This window comes from Triturus cristatus, chromosome 7 (genome assembly GCF_964204655.1).
Source record: "Triturus cristatus chromosome 7, aTriCri1.1, whole genome shotgun sequence".
NCBI lineage: Eukaryota > Metazoa > Chordata > Amphibia > Caudata > Salamandridae > Triturus > Triturus cristatus.
This window is the reverse complement of record NC_140590.1, coordinates 1,010,458,851-1,010,475,334: the sequence shown is the minus strand read 5'-3', so window position 1 is coordinate 1,010,475,334 and position 16,484 is coordinate 1,010,458,851. Positions and strand designations below refer to the sequence as shown.

General features: G+C 45.3%; 1 protein-coding gene across 8 annotated transcripts in view; it reads left to right on the top strand.

The window, feature by feature from the left end:
• Positions 1-16,484, top strand: part of LOC146811006 (uncharacterized) — a 1,023,327-nt gene that overhangs the window by 615,410 nt on the left and 391,433 nt on the right. The gene's annotated exons all lie outside the window — the stretch shown is intronic.

Sequence of the window (16,484 nt, the reverse complement as noted above, 5' to 3'; positions counted from 1 at the left end):
CGTCATTGGATGGAATGTAATAAAAGCCTTTTACCTCCTACCTGCCTCTGGTGATACCGTTTGTTAAAGGACCTCTCTCTTGCCTTGTAATAGGCCCTCACCTGTGGCTTAGGATATATATCTGCTTTAGTGCCTTCGCAACCAGTGTGGCACACCGCGGGAGCAGGCTATAAGGCTATATTTTTATCAGTCATATTGTGCGAAGGGTAACTGTTGGAGATATATTGCGATAATGCCAAAGATATGCATTTAAACAGAAATATGATGTATTTGCACCAAACTTCACATGTTGTACTTTGATTATTGACAGGTAACTTTAATATTGGTAAGAAACCATGAATACAATAGAGCAACTACTTGCAAAGCCGTTCATTGGACTGAAGCGTGAAGAGAAACTAATTGTAAAACAATTAGGACCTCACCAGCCAGACCTAAACCTACAACAAAGTTCCCTAGACAGTGGGAAGATGTACACACATTTGTTCTCAAACACCTGGTAACAAAAGTTGATTGGCTTACAGGATGTACTTCAACAAATTCTCTGTTCTGCTTCCCTTGCTTGCTGTTTGTTGGTGAAATTCCTTGGCCAAAAAATGGAGTAACAGACTTGAAGCATTTGTTAGGTAAAGTAAAGAAGCATGCACACACAAAAATCCATATGGAAAACCTGACGAGACTGGGAATGTTGGTAGCCACACCAATTGCAGCCCACATATGCAATGTATACCGCAAAACAATAAAGAAACACAATGAAGCAGTTGATAGGAATAGACACATACTTTCAAAAATAATTTATTGCATTTGTTTCATTTGTGCTTTTGAACTGGCATTATGAGGGCATGATGAATCTCAATGTTCCTCAAATCCTGGTACATTCAGAGGCCTTGTGGATTTAATAGCAGGCATAGAGCGTGAAATTGAAACACATCTAACAAGTGCTACAGTCTTCAAGGGCACCTCTAAAATAATACAAAATGAACAGCTTGAATGCATGCTAAAGATTGTAAAAAGCAATATCATACAAGAGTTGAAAAACACCAACTTTGTTATAGAAAAAGGAAGGTGCACCAAGAATAAAGTCTGTTTTCTCCAAGTATTTCCAAAATGTCTCTTTATTGTAGTCAATCGTAAAACTTGGACATCAGCCAACGCGTTTCGTTCCACTGAGGGAACTTCATCATGGCTGAAAACATATATATAAAAAATCATGTAAATCACAACATCCATATTTACAAAACACACAATTCAATAAGTAATATATACACAAATAAATACATATATATTACAATCACATACATTGACATGCTCAGTGGACCCAATTACAAATTCTAAAAGTTCAAATCCCCGTATATGGGGAAACAGGTTTGCAATTTAATTTTTTTTTCACATTACAACTACACATGACAACGTGAATAAGACCATCAACACAGGTGGAACAGACATTGTATTGAGAGATTTTGATTGCCATCATTTCCTCATCTGTGCTGACAGGAAGAGATTTTGGTTAGAGACAAAGGGAACGAATAACTCAAAAGATAAACTAAGAAAAAGGGAGAGAGACAGAAAAACGACAAAGCCAAAACCAAGTGACATGTCCGAAATTCTAACAAATCCTAATATCCGTCCAAGTGAGTCACCGGATGCAAAGTGAATGTATAGTCAACCATACTACAATTGTATAAACACAAAGCCACAGATCTCACCTCAAAGGACAATTTTAGTTGAATAATGAGTCCACGTTCAAAGTCACAGATTTCTCAATATGAATAAATGAACTTCGTCCACATTCCTACCATGGAAAATGCGTAAAATTATTCAAATATCTGAATTCAGATATGATATCGTTAGAAATATTACAAAAGAGTTACAAAACCATGTACATCGAGCTGATAAAGGAAAAAATCTTACCTGAGATAAAAGGCATGAAAGGATGTCTATTTTTCAAGTAGCGTCCTTTCTAGAAGACACCCCACAATAAGGGTAGAGGATATACCCTTCAGTATCCTAGCAAACGGACACATTACCCAATTGCTCATTAGTATCCGAAATGTTTAGAAACATGAACTATTATCACACGTAACTTGCAGAAATGACCAAGACCTTCAATAACTAAAATTTCAATTAATGCCTAGTTTATGTATCTAAATCTCAAAGTCCAAAAGGCTATCCGTTATAGATGCTAGCTATTAAGTAGAGCCATATAATAACATCGAAGTCTCGTAATCCCAAAGCGCATATTGCCAAATGATGAACTCTTAATAAAATGTCATCATGCACGGGCATATATGTTGCCAGATAAATAGGTGCTGCTCGATTTATCTCATCTTATCTCCTCACATGTAGCCAACACGAGTCGACCCAATAGTACCCCACAGAACCTAAAAATACATTCACAGTCCGGGAAACGGCCACTAAAACGCAGCCGTTTCCACGCATAACCATAACCATGCATGCATTACAATGCATGCGTGGTTACAACGAAAAGCCTTTACCACGCATACCTTTTAAAAAAAAGAAAAAAAAAAAATTTAAACTTTATTTTCAGTTTATATATTATAAACAATAGCACACAACTGGCATCAAATCAGTGTATGCAAGCAGATCGACGACCTTTTTAGCGGCACTTCGGACTACATTCGGCATCAGGGAGGGAAAGGACTCATGGGGAAAGGAAACTATAACATACATTTATAGCACCAAGAGGAAGGAACCGGGCATGGCACTGATACAGGCGGTGAACATCACTTGGGTCGACCCTCTCGTTCCCCGTCCGACCCAGACCCAACGCGCGTGTCCAACCCACTGCCCTCACTGTCAGTTGTGCCCTGTGGGGAGGGCTCCTCTTCTGCCAGCCCAGACGCACACATAACGCGCCAGGCCATTAAGTCGTCCTGTAGCTTCTCATCCCTCCGAGTGAGCTGCAGGTGGGTTTCCTCAGCCAGGGACCACTCTCGGACATCTCTAAGCCAAGTGGGTATCTCCGGGGCCCTCTGCCCCATCCAAGTTATCGCCACCCTGCGCCTGGCTAGTGCCAACATTAATTGTAGGAACTTATACGAGAGTTTCTTTTTCTTGGGTTTCCGGACTAATGCAAGCAGACAATGCAGGGGCTTGAGCGCCATCCGAAGGCCTGTAGCTGCAACTATTCGCTCCACCACCCCCACCCAGAATTGTTTGATCAAAGGGCAGTTCCATGCTAAGTGTAGGAAGCCCGCTTTCTCAGCGCCACATCTAGGGCATCCATCTCCCCTATCCCCAGAGATACGCTTCAGGGATACCGGGGTTAGGTAGGTGCTGTGTAAAAAATTAAAGTGCGTCAGTTTAAACCTTGCGTTGCATGAAACTGTACGCGTGAGGGAGCCTATGCGTGCCCATTGTCTCTGTCCAGCAGAATGTCGAGATCCGCCTCCCAGGCAGCCCGGGATGGTGGCACCGGGGGGTTTGAATCCTGTTTCACGGCCTTGTACAGGAGAGAAATCAGTTTACGCCCCTTGCTGCAGGAAAGGAGGATGTCCAAGGTGTGGGTCAGGGGCGGAGCGTCTGGGTACTGGGACCAGGTGACCTTCACCACATCCTGGAGTCCCCGGTAGTGTAGGAATTGTCCCCTTCCAAGGCCAAAAGTCTCTTCCGCCTGCTCGTAGGTAAGGAAGGTCTCGTTAGGGTAAAGGTCAGCCAGAACTTCGCAACCACCCTCCCTCCAAGATTGAAAGGACATATATTGCCCCATGTCGATGAAGGGGGCCAGTATCCAGTTCGGGAGCTCCTTATGAAAGGGTGCCCTCCGCAAGACCTGCTCAACAAACCGCTGCCATATACCGTGTGTCGCACAAGATAGGGAAGGGACGTGTCCGCCCCCCTCGCCTGCATCAGGGCGCCCTGTAGTGTCTGGATGTCTACCATACCAGAGAGGAGGCGTGTCTCCCAATTGTCTGTGTGTGTAAACCACCGGGTCGCATGTTGTAACTGGGCCGCGTAATAATATAGGTCGAAGCGTGGAGCTTCGAGCAGAGACGTGAGTAACGTATTCCAAAAAGACACTGACCGCTGTAAGGATGTGATTATCCGATCCACATTCCGGGCTTACCACGCATACCTTTACTACGAAATTCGAAAAAAAACGTAGGATTAAAAAAGAGGGCTTGGAGGGACACCCCCAAAAATAAAATCTAAAACAAAAAACACCTGATTCCGTCATTTAAAGAGAGATGTGGAGGCAATCCATGTCATTAGAGGAAACGGAAGGACACTTCCGCTTCCTCTTAACGACATAGTAGAAGTCAACAAGGAAGTTCGAGGAGAGGTAAGGGGGAATGAGGGGGTGGTGTCGCGCAGGGGTAAATTTAAAGGGTAGATTTATAGTGCGATATCCTTTAACAAGAAAATGCCATTAACATGCAAAATATAACAACGAAAATCGTTGTAAAAGTATGTTAAAGGCATTTTCGGGGTAAAGGATATGCGTGGTGATGGCATTCGCATTGTACCACATGCGTGGTAAAGGCATGGGTTACAACGGAATGCGTTGTAAAGTCATACATTCGACAGTCCTACACACCAGGACATACACTCCATGGGTGTTGGAACAAACACACGAACAAACACCTCCAACTCTTAGCGCAGGAAGCTATGTTGAAGAAGGATCAACCACCCGATAACTTTACCCGAGTGACGATCCGACCATAGTGGGGTAGTCCGATGTTAAAACCCAAAAAGTCATACCAACGTAATGAAAAAAATCCAGAAACGCCCGGCATATCACCGGACTGTTTTCCCATCTTTAAATGTACAACAGTCTTACCCTGCTAAGGTACGTCCACCAGTAATCAACAGAGAGTCCCGAGCAATAATTCAAACTCGGCGCCATCTCCAAACCTGTTCTATAACAGGAGCAGCATTGTAATTCATGACGCCAACACGTCATCGACTAATACAAACTCTAGTCTAGGCACTAAGTAATGCAGTCGCCATCTTAGAGTGAATAGCAAATCAAGTAGCCCGATCCTTTAATATATCCATGGACATGCCAATTAGCAAATAATGAGCGATATTCATAAACAACAATAAACGTGATTATAAAAGCAAAAAAATAGCGAAAAAAAGAACAAAAGGAAAGATGACATAGAAATCCAATAAAAGATAGACAAATGGGGTCATGTATCATCACGAGATGAAAAATATACTCCACCATTGTTTTTTCAACTATGCGCTTGTTTGGTCAGCACAAACACCTATTCCTGATATAATTAATAAGCGCTAACTTCACCCATATATGTGTGGGAGCATGACTTATCGCATTGAAAAATACCACAAAACTGACCGCCATATTGAAAAACGAAAAGCACTGATCCTCATAAATGGGGAAGAGAACTGTCAAAATACATAGCAAATGTAAGTTCAAACAAATAAATAAAAATGCATATTTGAATGTACATGCCGATAGTAGCAAGTAAAACGAGATACGTATAACAGGTTATGGGAAAGGATGGTTAAATATATACACCAAGCATATCCATTGATTCCACTATTGTTCTGCACATTAAAATACAAACATTCTCAATATTTAACAAAGAATATTCAAAATTGTTCAGAAATTGTTCTCCCAAAAATATCAGTGGCATTTTTTTTTAGTAGATAGACAAATCAGAAATAGCGCTAGAGATCGGAGAATAGCCAATAGGAAAACAAAACAATCAACCACCTTGATTCTGTGGCAAACATAATATGCAACCTTACTGTGTCGGGATTGATAGTTATAACAAAAACCAGTTTTGCTGAGAGGCTGGTATATCTCTCCCAAATGGTACTCAACGAGATCTAGGCATACCATACAGTAATATAGCGTAGCTGAGTCACCAAACGAACACATCATTGTAGAAAGTAATGCATCTCCCCATCAGTATTATGGCCCAGCAGGGTAGCTCTAAGGCGACTAATCCATTTGGACTCAGTCTGCCTCAACAGTATCTCCCTATTACCACCTCTTCTGTTCATAGGTACATGATCAATGGCATGAAACCAAAAGGTGTGATCATCTGGATGTTCCCTATAGTAGTGATCCGTTGTTGGATATCTGTCATCCTTATTTTTGAGTGCCCTATGATGTTCTTGTATCCTTGATTTAAGGCACCGTATCGTGCTGCCAACATAGATAGTACCACACTTACAGCCGATCACATAGACCACATAGGTGGTGTCGCAGTTAACAAAATGCCCAATTGTGTACTGTTTCGATGAGTTATATGTAAAGGTCTCAATTTTGTTCCTTTCCCGTGGGCACACACTACACATCCCACAGGTATAGAAACCGTTTGACTTCAGTGGTAAACATGTTTCTGTGTTTTTGGGGGTAACAACATAGCTAGGACATAGAGAGTTTCTCAGTGACATCCCCCTCAGGTATGTGATGAATGGCCTGCCGCCAATAACACCCCTGAGCCCAGGGATTTCTGTCAAGAGTTGCCAGCTTTGAGGCTATTCAGGATGATGACACCACTGATGTGGCCACTAAAACAGTCTGTACTGATCTTTAGGGTACCTTGACAATGACAGCAAAGTTGTGGAGAGGTTCTATGGTTTCACACATTTAAGAGACTCTAGTGCAGAAAGTATTTATTCAGCTATTCTACATGAACTAAACGTGATTTTTCCAGAGCAGCCTCAAAACCAAAAAATGATTGCACAAAGATATGATGGTGCTAGAGTAATGATAGAATCAACGGTGGAGTACAAAAAGAAAATTAGAGATGTTTACCCTAATGCCCATTATGTGCATTGTTATGCACACCAACTTAATCTTATTATGCAACAAGCAGTAGGAAAGATGTCTGAGGCACAGATATTCTTTATGGATGTAGGAGGAATGGCAGCATTCTTCTCACGTTCCCCCAAAAGAACGGAGGTACTTCATACGAATGTCAACAGAAGGATTCCAAAGGGAGGCCCAACTCGTTGGAATTTTCACATACGTACAATCAGCCTAATATTCCAATATAGGGTTGACATTGAGAAATGTTTCGACACCATAGAAGCCAATAATGACTTTGAATTCAAAAGTCGGAATGAGGCCCGCGGCTTTGCTAGAACACTTCAAGACAGGGAGTTCCGTTTTTTGCTGTTTTTGTTTCGTGAAATAATGCCTCATGTTGACGTACTGTATAACAAATTACAAAAACTTAAAATAGATACTGTCTTTTTGGAAAGAGCTACCACGACTTTGTAACCTGCATGAACAAAGTCAGAGAAGGGGTTGACAATTTAGATAGCAGACTTCAAAATGATTCTAGTTTCTCTAACCACAGAAAAATCAGCAGTCTGGTCCGAATTGCAAAAGAGATATGTGACACTATAATTGTGCAGGCAAAAGAACGTGTTTCTTTTACAAAGCATTTGGTAAGTGCCACATTACTGCAAAGTGATCAGTTTGCAAAATATGATAATTCCTTCCCTGAGCAAGCACTGAATAAGGCTGTGGAAGCCTAAGCTCAACAAAAAGGATCTGAGAACTGAATTAACTGTACTGTATGGAATTAATGTATATCGGCTGGCCACCGGTGCAATTTCTTTGCTTGCTTTAATTCAGAACCTTAACATGCAAAAGTCACTTACAGAGACAGTGGCTTTACTAAAAATAGTCATTACCACTCCGATGACAGCAGAGGCGGAACAATGTTTTTCCACTTTAAACAGAATTAAGACATTCCTAAGGAACACTATGATTGAGGAAAGACTGAATGCTTGAGCAATGCTCTCTATAGAAGAGTCCTAGTTAAAAGAATCCCCGGCTTTAACGTTCAAGTTATTGAGAAGTTTGCAGCTAATAAAGACAGACTTGCTGATTTTGTCTACAAAAAGTGAACAATACGTTGAATGCTGCTAGTTTGCAATGTGTTTAGTAGTTTGTTAAATAAAAAACATCTGTGAGGTACTCCGCAATGCAATGTATCACGAAGTCTGTTAAGAAGCTCGGTGGTTATACTGATTAAGCAGCTACCTATGTTATATGACATGTCTTTATTAATGTAATAATTGCACTTTCAAAATTGCTTTATTAACCTTCCTGCTTTTTCAAATTTGCTTGAAAATGCACCATTAGTCTACTCTTTTTTCAAACATTTCTCTGGTGGAGAACCTCACCGAACCCCCCCGTAGGTTGTTCCGCTTCACTAGCTACGCTTGCTCGCTGTGGTTCAGTACGACAATCATTTTATGCCCTACCACTTTCAAATGTCACCAGCCGCCACTGGTAACTGTACAACCGTAATCTTCAGGAGAACGCAACGACAATCATTTTATGCCCTACCACTTTCAAATGTCACCAGCCGCCACTGGTAACTGTACAACCGTAATCTTCAGGAGAACGCTGTCATGGCTTTGGCTTTTGAGGATACTTCTTATGACATCTGCAAACAAGCTTTGGCGCATGAACCCCAGAGATAGGCTCCCATGAATTCTCCTCTGGTCCATAGCCTTTCCAGGATATCAAGTACCAAATATTTTTACCTCTTCTTTGGGAGTCAAAAATGGCTTTGACTTTGAATTCAAGTTCTGTTATATTTCATATTGGTACCCTAATATAGGTCCAGGGAACATCATATAGTTTCTCCACATCATGTCCCCTTCATTTCATATGAACGAGCCTTATAAGGACACAACTCCTAATAAGGACATACTGCCTTATAGGGACTGAACGCCTTACAAGGACTGTTGCCTTTTATGGACAAAACCTTTCACCTACTTCCAGCAGAGGGAGGGTTCTTCCCAATTGATATTGCTAAGACGTCATCCTTAGCGCATGTGAATAATTTATGAGAACAATACCCAGAGGTATACTTCACCTCTCCTGTCCACGCACAAGGTTTCATCCCCAAGGTCATCCTCATTCTAAATCAATAGCTAAACACGCACTTGGACTGTATGAATACAACACCTCTTTCTATGAGAAAGCAGGAGGAACCGAGACTTCACGCCGACACACTGACCAGAGACGCTGCGGCTCCGACATGCAATCGCTCCAGCTGACAGTGGTCAGACTATCCCTTGCGGGATGTCCAACTCAAGTCCAGGACGAAGTCCCACACTCTCACTATTCAGCTAATGGGTTCGACTAAATCCTAGTGGGATTCTTAGCTCTGAGCCTCTTAGATTATTAGGCTCTTAAGCTTATTAGCTCTTTCGCACCTACTCACATGCTAGGTACACTCAGGTACATCTGGACAGGCATCTTAGGAGTACGTACTTTATTTTATAAATGCATTTTATATTCATGTATATGTTCATGACTATTGAAAAATGGTAGAGCTGTACTATTCATTTTTATTCACTGTACTGCTGATCCTATATCTCTGCTACTGTGTTACAGTTGTAGCAGCACATATATTTTACATGAGAAGAACAACGGCACAATAAATTCTTATTGTAAACACACCAGACTGTTTCTTCTGTGTATCTCTCGGAGAGAAAACGAGCAAGCACGAGTGACTGGGTGGAAAGTAGTATATTGTTTCCACAAGTCTGAGAAATCAGGGTTTGTTGTGTTCTGTGGTTGCCAAAAACTAATCTCTCTGATAGAAGGATATTCAATTGGCACTGTGAGCTAGCTAATGCGTAACATGCTAACATACTCAGCAGGGGTGTACAGAGTCAGTCTGCCACCAGACCCACAGTATATGTTACCCCAGTATTGGAACTTTCATAGATTCTCATGCTTTGTATCATTCCCCGTCGTCGGAATGGGAGCCTCGGTAACAAAAATATATATATATATATACATATGTATAACCATAGAAACAAAAGAGAAAAATAGGCCTAGGCCTCATCTCATTTTGTAGTATATCACCCTCTTTGTGTAAAAGAGCCCAAACTTTTGCCAGGACCAATCAGCACAGCCTCACCCTCTGGAACCTTCCTGAGAGAGCTCAGAGCCTCAGATTTTTCTACCGCACGTTGTGCTAGGGAGTCTCCACTGAGCTCTGCTCAGTTTTTCTCAGAATTTCACTTTTGGTTATCTTTATTGCCATCTTTTGTGACAGAATGTCAGAAAAGGAGAGGAAAGCTTTATTCAGATCTTGTGCTTCTTGTGGGAAGAAGAGACTGTTTGTGGAAGACAAGCATGAAAACTGCATATACTGCCTGTACCCGGAACACAAGGCCACAGACTGTAAAATTTGTCGGACCTTCTCAACCAAGACCTTGAGAGACAGAGAGGGGCGCTTGCTGACGTGGCTGCAGAAGCTAAAGACCAGGACGGAGGTCCTCTCTTCGGATGAGGAGGAATCTATCTCTGGTACCTCCTCCAGGAGATCTAAGAAGAGGGGTAGGTCATCTCCCTCCACTTCTGTGGAACCCCCTCTCAAAGTCCCTCTCAAAGCCCCTCACGGGATCTCTGACAGGTCTGAGGAGGCTGGTCCCATAAAATCTCCTCACGGCAGTGTAAAGGAGAGGCAGGGACGGGCTGCTGCTGTGGACATAGCCCTTAAGGACAAGAAGGAGGTTGCAACATCTTCCCCTCCGTCCCAGAAGGAGAAATCTGTGAAAAAACATGCTGCAGAAACTCCTCAGTCAATTCCAGTGAAGAAACCGCGTCCGTCGACGCAGGCTAAAGCAGGTACGTCGACGACGATCTCCTCAGTTAAGACTGTTACCATGGGGTCGTCGACGAGACCGTCGACGATATCTACTTCATCGTCTACGACGGCTGCTTTCTCGTCTTCGACGGCGGTGTCGACGACGAAGACCACGTCGACGATGACGACGACGACGACGAGTTCGTCGATGTTGCTGACTACAAGTTCGTCGACGAGACCGTCGACGGGTGCTCCGCCGACGATGAAACATGCTCCGTCGACGAAGAAGAAAGCTCCGTCGACTACTGCTCCGTCGACGACGATTACAGAACTGTCGACGGCCTCATCGTCGACGACGATTCTAGCCCCGTCGACGACAGTTACCCTTCAGTCGACGATGTCGTCGTCGAGTTCGTCGACGCTGGGAATCCCTTTGCCATCGACTCCGTCGACGGGACCATCGACGGGACCGTCGACGACGAAAAATTCTGAATTTGCCAACCAAAGATTAAAGATTACGCCGGACATGACTTCTCCTAGGCGGGTCACGCCTTTGCCACCATCCATGCTCTCGAGGACTCGGAGGAGGATGAAGAGGATGGGCAGTATGGGGACGCATACAGCCCTTCAGACTTGAATGTCAAACAGCAGGACACAGATACGGAGGAGTTTTATGGTCCAGAGGTGCAGGAGGGGCGGCAAAGCTTGACACAGGAAGTACACCCCCGCTCTCTGAGGCAGGACTTGATTGCCTTGCCAGTGGCTTTAGTGTCGGATTTGCAACTGATGCTGCAAGACTATAAATCTCGTTTTCCGACATTGCCGGATCGCACTCCGGTGCGTCCTTCTACATCGGTAGTGCCACATGACAGGGCAATGGACTTGCCACCTCTGCCAAGGGACATACCTCGTACCACTTCACCGGTGGTGCCCTTAGTGGTTCCCCAACCTTCAGGTACGGAACCTGCTGATCGAGACGCACAAGATGCGGATACGGACGAGGACGACGAGGGACAGGTGATCCCTCTTACAGATCCAGGGGATCCTGATGGGGACCCTGATGATACACAGGATCCGGATGCTGTGGGCCGAGAGACAAATATATCGCCTCCAGCAGACATTGGTGGTTTCCATAATTTGATGGAACGGGCATCCAAGAGGTTTGGTTTGCCCCTTACGGTGGAGCAGTCCAACTGCTTCCTATATGACTTTAAAGCTCAGTATAAAAAGTCGGTCAGATCAATTCCCATGATAGAACATGTCTGGGATGAGGGAATTAAGACGATGCAAAATCCGGCGACAGTCATTCCGGTTCTTCCCCGGCTGGAGAAGAAATACAAGGCCCCTGAAGGCAGTCCTGCGTGTCTTCTAGGACAACCTAAGCCGGATTCCGTTATTTCACAAGCCGCACAAAGTAAGTCAAAAAATCCGTCCACTCCATTAACCACGCCTCCAGATAAAGAAGGCAGAAGACTGGACAATGTGGGTAAAAGATTCTCCACCATGGCCAGCTTGTTGGTGCGTGCAGCTAATTCTCTGGCTATTCTGGGCAGATACGACCGCCAGATGTGGTGTGATATGGAGCCATTCCTGGACCAGCTACCAGACTCCAGTCAAGAGGAAGCCAGACAGGTTCTGATGGAGGGAGAAAGATGCTCTTCGGAAGTCATTGACTGTGCGATGGACATTGCTTCCACTGCTTTCAGGGCTTTGGCAGGGTCAGCGGTCTTGCGCCGTCAAGGCTGGTTGAAGGCGACCTGGTTTCGCCAGGAGGTCCAGAATAAGATCTTGGACCTCCCCTTTGACGGGGAGATGCTTTTTGGTAAGCATGTGGATGACGCCCTCCAAAGCATTAAAAAGGACACCGACACAGCTAAGTCTTTAGGATCTTTGACCTATCGCAAAGTGCCATTCAGAGGGGCACGTGGTCGGGGGTTTTCTAATTACAGAGGAAACCAACGTCAATATTCCACACAATCAGGACAGTCCTATAAAGGTCAATACTCCAGCCAGCGCCAAGGACAGTCGGCGTCTTTCTCTCGACAGTCCCAGAGAGGACGTCAGAATCGTCAGGGACGAGACAACGCCAAGAGGCAATAGCGGCCTCCTGGCTCTGGCTACTGTTCCTCCCCTACCACAAACACCGGTCGGGGGCAGGATATCTTTTTGTCTGGACAGCTGGGTGCGTTTAACATCAGACCGGTGGGTCTTGAATATCGTTCAGAGTGGCCATACGTTGGAGTTCCAAGATCTTCCTCCAACAAGAGCTCCAGACGCCCGTGCATCGAAACATCTCCGACTATTACATCTCGAAGCCCACCAGCTTTTCATCAAGGGGGCGATAGAGCCCGTGCCGCTTTCACAAAGGGGCAAGGGGTTTTATTCCAGGTTCTTCCTGGTTCGGAAGACGGAGGATACATGGCGTCCTATACTAGACCTCAGGGAGCTCAACACCTATCTCATCAAACTCTCTTTCAGGATGGTCACTCTCCAGGATATTCTACGACTACTCAATCCGGGAGATTTTTTGGCATCCCTGGATTTAGAGGATGCATACTTTCATGTTCCGATCCACCCAGCTCACAGGCAATATCTACGCTTCACAGTAGGCAAGAGCCATTTCCAGTTCAAGGTGCTCCCGTTTGGCCTTCGGTCGGCACCCCGCATTTTCACGAAGATGCTGGCACCAGTCGCTGCTTTTCTAAGGAAGCAGTCCTTGGAAGTGTTCCCGTACTTGGACGACTGGCTCGTCAAGGCTCCGTCGTTCAGGGCAACGTCTCAGGCTGTGTCAACTTGCATACGATTGTTCGCCCATTTGGGTCTTCAGCTCAATGTGTCCAAGTCGGAACTGATACCCTCCAGGTCACGGAAGTTCCTTGGGGCTATTCTGGACACGAAACGATGCACGGCTCGTCCGTCAGAGGAGCGTCAGGGCAAACTGACCACTTCCGCTCGTCAAATGCTGCACAAGAAACATGTATCGGTTCGACAGTACAAGTCCTTGCTCGGATCAATCTCATCCTGCATACCTTTTATACCGCATTGCAGGCTTCATATGCGTCCTCTACAGGAGGAGTTGGACAAACAATGGCGCCAGGCAGAAGGATCGTTCAACGACAGAGTGTGGATAACGCCTGCCATGCGCAAAGCCTGCGAATGGTGGCTGGTGAAGGAGAACATCGCAGGAGGATTAACGTTCCGGATCCCTCCTTCTTCTATGGTGGTGACCACGGATGCTTCCCTAGAAGGATGGGGAGCTGTCCTCCAGGAGCTTCAGGTCAGCGGTCACTGGAGTCCAGCAGACAGACCACACCACATCAATCTTTTGGAGCTGAGGGCCATTCACTTAGCCTTGCTGGCGTTCCTTCCCAGACTTCAGAATCGTGCAGTGCTGGTCCGGACAGACAACACGACGGCCATGCACTATATCAACAAGCAAGGGGGAACAAGGTCGCGGACGCTGTCCAAAGAAGCTCAGATGATCTGGGATTTTGCGATCTCTCACAAGATCACTCTGCAAGCCGAGCACCTAGCAGGGTGTCTCAACATCACAGCGGATGCCCTAAGTCGGCAGACGGAAGGGACACACGAGTGGGAGTTGGATCAGGCCACGCTGGAGGCAGTGTTCAAGAGATGGGGTACTCCGACCATAGACCTCTTTGCGACCCCGGAGAACGCCAAGTGCCGGTTTTACGCGAGCAAGGTTCCCCAGCGAGGGTCTCTGGGGAATGCCCTTTCGATTGCTTGGTTCGGCGCATTTTGCTACGCCTTTCCTCCGATTCCCCTCATTCCTCGAGTTCTCAGGAAGGTCAGGGCGGAACCATGCAAGATGATTCTCATTGCTCCAGCATGGGCGCGGCAGTTCTGGTACACGGAACTCCTGCTTCTCTCCCAGGATCGCCCGATTCGCTTGCCACTGATTCCATCTCTGTTGTCGCGGGATCAGGGGCAGGTGCTCCATCCGGATCCGGAGTCACTTCACTTGTCAGCGTGGCTCCTGAACACAGAGAATTCCGCCATCTGAATCTGTCTAAGGAGTGCAGGGATGTTTTATCTCAGGCGCGGGCACCAAGCACTAATAAGACCTACAGGGCAAAATGGAAGAGATTTTGTCTGTGGTGCCAGAGGAATAAACTCCATCCTTACAAATCCCTGCCACATCAGGTTTTGCCTTACATCCTGTCTCTGGCTAAATCAGGTCTGGCTCACTCTTCGATCAAGGTACATCTGGCTGCCATATCCCGCTTTCGACGGAAGACATTGGGGCCATCTCTATGGTCCGCAAGGATTGTTAAGCAGTTCCTTAAGGGGTTATTTCGGATGTATCCTCCGGTCCGACCACCCCCTCCTATCTAGCAGCTTAACCTGGTACTGGCTCAACTGATGAAAGCGCCCTTTGAGCCTATTCACAAAGCGGACTTGAAGTTCCTATCTTGGAAACTAGCCCTTCTCCTGGCATTAACTTCGGCTAGGAGGGTTAGTGAACTCCAGGCTCTCTCTATAGTGGAGCCTTTTCTGCAGTTCAAGAGGGATGTGATGATTTTGAGAACCAACCCAAAATTCATCCCGAAGGTGCTTTCGGAGTTTCATTTGAATGAACCCTTAATTTTGAACTCCTTTTTTCCGCGTCCTTCCACACAAGCGGAACGAACATTGCATTCTTTGGATGTCCAAAGATGCCTGAAATTCTATCTCGAGCGCACACGCTCTTTCAGAAAGTCTACTCAGCTATTTATTGCCTACAGTGCACCACGGAAGGGGTTGCCGCTCGCCAAGAGTGGCATTTCCCGCTGGATCTCCAGTGCAATTCAGTACTGTCATCAGGCTGCGGGCAAACCTTTGGATAAAAGGGCCCGGGCGCATTCTACGAGAGCGATAGCGTCTTCAGTGGCTCTCTTTGCTGGAGTGGCGATCAAGGACATTTGCAGGGCAGCAACGTGGAGCAGTGTACACACCTTCACGAAGCACTACTGCCTGGAATCGGTGGGACGAGCTGACGCTGCTGTTGGTCAAGCAGTCCTCCGGAATCTTTTTCAATGAGAGGTGAGCTTTCCCTACAATCCCTCCATCCTGGTAAGCACATTTGTTTTTAGTAATGGTTGTTTATCATGTACACTGAGATGATTTTGTAAAGCCATGTATTTTCCAAAATGTGCTTGTTGTGATCTACTGCTTGCTATTCTGATACAAAGCATGAGAATCTATGAAAGTTCCAATACTGGGGTAAGAAAACAAGTTACTTACCTGTAACTTTGGTTCCCCAGTATTGGTAACTTTCATAGATTCTCATGCGCCCACCCACCTCCCCTGGGAAAGCTCTGACGGTGTACTGAGGTAGTGGCTGTTGGCACAACGGCTACGAAAATCTGAGGCTCTGAGCTCTCTCAGGAAGGTTCCAGAGGGTGAGGCTGTGCTGATTGGTCCTGGCAAAAGTTTGGGCTCTTTTACACAAAGAGGGTGATATACTACAAAATGAGATGAGGCCTAGGCCTATTTTTCTCTTTTGTTTCTATGGTTATACATATGTATATATATATATATTTTTTTTTTTGTTACCGAGGCTCCCATTCCGACGACGGGGAATGATACAAAGCATGAGAATCTATGAAAGTTACCAATACTGGGGAACCAAAGTTACAGGTAAGTAACTTGTTTTCTTATCCTCAAATGCGCAGGTCCTGCATGAAGGGTACTATAAGAACTACACTACCTGGCGCCACCAACGTTTGGTACTTATTTAACAGTAGAATCTGAGTAGCTCAGTCGTGCTTATTCTCAGAGACGCTACTTACAAAACCGAGAGACATCTGAAGTGGGTAGGCACAAAACTCCGCCACAGCTGAATAGGCAAAATATCCTAATTATTGGCTGTTGGTTATTCAAGCTTGAAGGTATTATTCCCAAAATTGTGCATAAAACCTT